This window comes from Acyrthosiphon pisum, unplaced genomic scaffold (genome assembly GCF_005508785.2).
Source record: "Acyrthosiphon pisum isolate AL4f unplaced genomic scaffold, pea_aphid_22Mar2018_4r6ur Scaffold_21906;HRSCAF=25254, whole genome shotgun sequence".
Taxonomy (NCBI): Eukaryota; Metazoa; Arthropoda; class Insecta; order Hemiptera; family Aphididae; genus Acyrthosiphon; species Acyrthosiphon pisum.
In genome coordinates, this window is record NW_021771422.1 from 17,924 (window position 1) to 18,818 (window position 895).

The window sequence follows — 895 nt, forward strand, 5'->3', positions numbered from 1 at the left end:
AACATTCAAGACTACATTGACCATGTCCGAAAAACAAAAACTTCTTTACAGCCTTCACTTTTCTGCGTGGGGGAAGATATTTTCTCTATCACAGATATCTTTCTTTTCTTCGATGGAGTGCGTTACAATTTTAAAAGTGTCTTAAAAGCATTGGATATTTATTTTAAAACTATATATCTTTTTGATTTACAATCCCCGAGGAATCAAATATGTTTTACACATTTTTAGAATGTTTTTTTTATAATTTTAAAAGCTCAAAGGGTTACTCAAAAGTTCATATTCTTTTAGAATATTTGCAAACGAATTCTCATTAATTTTAATCATGCATATACTTATCTTGATGATAATACATTTTTATTAAAGTTTAAATTTTATAAATATAAATTTGATTGAAATTTAAATACCTATTTTTATTTCATTAAAATTATCCTGTATTAACTACATGTATTATCTCTGTATTCTTAACTTGGTTTAGTTTGTCAACATTTATTCATGTAATTAAGAATAACAATATAATATGTAATAACTTTTTTTTTAATTATTTACTCTTGACTCTTGAGTGATTTATATACATATATAATATTTATATACTGTTTTATCATGATTATATTTTACTTTGCTTTAAGCTTTTAAAAATGAACACCTAGTATGTTTGTTATTACTTGATTTAGTTTGTCAACATTTATTTATGTAATTAAGAATAACAATATAGATAATATGTAATAACTTTTTTTAAATTTTTTACTTTTAAGTGATTTACATTTATAGTATTTATAATTTATATACTGTTTTATCATAATTATATTTTACTTTGCTTTAAGCTTTTAATAATGAATACCTAGTATGTTTGTTATTACTTGGTTTAGTTTGTCAACATTTATTTATGTAATTAAGA